This window comes from Galeopterus variegatus, unplaced genomic scaffold (genome assembly GCF_000696425.1).
Source record: "Galeopterus variegatus unplaced genomic scaffold, G_variegatus-3.0.2 Scaffold850, whole genome shotgun sequence".
NCBI lineage: Eukaryota > Metazoa > Chordata > Mammalia > Dermoptera > Cynocephalidae > Galeopterus > Galeopterus variegatus.
In genome coordinates, this window is record NW_007726961.1 from 481040 (window position 1) to 483402 (window position 2363).

Genomic DNA, 2363 nt, shown 5'->3' on the forward strand with positions numbered 1-2363 from the left:
TTCCTTCTTCCTTTCAGGATCCCAGAGCCCTTTTTCTGTCCTGTTTACTGAGTCAGAATCTTGTCTTGAGAGTTAGATGCTCAAGTACAGGACTATCTCTTTTCCATGTCCCTTAAACTCCTATGTCAAGGACACAGGGCAGGTTTAAGATGAGCAGCCATGGCCTTCTGATCAGCATCCTGGTGGGGAGAGATCCCTGCAAGGTTCTGGGAAGAGGAGACAAATGACAAAGTGGTGAGCCCACGAAAGGGGCCTGTGACAAATGACTGGAAAGACTGGGTGGACAGATGGAGAAGAGCAAAGGCCCCTGTCCTTTTATTGGAGAACTCCTTGTGGCTCCCTGAACAAGACAGTGGCTCCCCAGGGGACAGGCTGAGGGTTGGTCTCCCTGGTTTTCTCTGCTGGGATGAATAATATGGACCAGGGCAGAGGGTCTATATCAATCTAGCCCAGCAGAAAAATGAATGAAAATTGAATTCCCCGAGGAGAATCGGGGAGCTGTTATCCAGACAGAGATAAATCAAAGGATGCCATGGAGCCAGGGAGAGCAGGTTTCCAACAGCAGAATAATTAAGGAAACAGTTTCAAAATGCAAATGATGAAAGAGGGTTTGAGGGGAATGAGGACAAGGAGGAGATGATTAGAGATGGGGTCACGGGGTAGCGGGGCAGTGAGATTTGTTCCTCAGTGGAGAAAGAGGCTGGGGTTCAGGATTCCCGGCATCAGTGAAGTTCTTAAAATGTAAGGGTTAGAAGGCACACAAGTCTGCTGTGGGGAGTGGAAAGAGCCCCAGATGGGGAGTCAAAAGGCTGGATTTAACTTCCAGTTGGCTTTGCAACTTATTAGCTGTGTGACCTTACGCAAATCACTTAACCTCTCTGTTTCCTGATAATCATAGCCAAGCCCAGGCACAATTATGAAGATCAAATAAGATAAAACATGTGCAGGAACTTTGTAAACTATAAAGTGCTAGATAAATATAAGCTATAATCATTTTCCTAAATTGGGTTGGATCCACTGACATGTTAGGTTTGGTTCCCAGAAATGTCTAAAAAGTACTAGATACTTCGCACTTCTATTGTCAGACTTATTTGACAGAACTTAGACCTGAGGAAAGCCACATCAGCACTGGCCCATCCCCTGGTGCCCACCCTCCAACCAGGTCCTAGCCCAAATGCACAGGTCTGAGGTCAGCTGACTTTAAGGACCATTGTACCTGGGAGGTCACTTATTAGCTCCGGGTGGACTTCAATGAGAAAAGCCCTGCTGAGTCAGTTCAGAAATTTAAATCCAGCCGAGTCCCACCCCAGGATCTTTCTGAGCCATTGCACAGTAGAGACTCTGACCTCTGAGCGATTCAGCCATTCTCTGGGGATAGAGACTAGCTTAGCGCTTGTTAGCCTCAGTTTTACCATCCACTAAGAAGGTAAAATAACACCACTAATTGGATCATTGTGAGGAACAGGTGGAATTATGCAACTCTACCAGGTACCCTTACCTTGGTGTCTTGTACAGTTGCAAACTTTCAGTAAATATTGGTTGTTATTATTACCACCATATGCTATTATGTTATTATTATTACTATCAGTAGCAGAAGGCACTTGAAAAAAAAACCTGTTTATGGAAGGCTTTTTACTAGGGTTTCCTCATTTGCAGATGGGAAAGCTGAGGCTCTAAGAGGGAAGTGAAATGCCTTGGCTGGTGTAGATGTTATTGGAAGATCTCGGGAATGGGACCCAGCTCATACCAGAGGCAAATGCCTTTAGAAAAGTCTTGGAATGTGGAAAGGGCATTTATTGGCTGAGCTGCATAGTATGTATGTGTGGGGGTGCAAGGGGTGTTGGGGAGCTACTGCCCACATGTTCAAGAACTAAGAGACAAGGAGATTTCTCAGGGCTCTTCTCCCAAGGAATAGAGGTAAAAGTGGTATCCCCCCGAATCATCCCTGGGCACAGGAGAGTCCCCTCCACAGTAATGCTGTCCCTCACCCAGTGACATGCAGTGGGAAGAGGGCAGGACCCCAACAGGTTCATACCAGAGGAGCAGAAGCTACAGAGAGCATTTTAAAAATATAATTTTAAATGATAATAGTAATTACCACATATGCTCTACATTTCACTGCATATAAATATGTTACCATTTACTAATATTACTGAAAATTGACTACTTTACAGAAAATCTGGAAGAGGAAAAAAAGAAAAAAAGAAAAAAATGTTCCATGATACATTTCAATAATATACTTTTTTCCCTAATATATCTATATGTTGATATATTTCCTTCTGGTTTTTTCCCCAGTGTTTTAAAAAATAATTTTATTAGTTTTTCCTCCTTTATAAAACAATGTGCTCATTGAGAAAACTGAA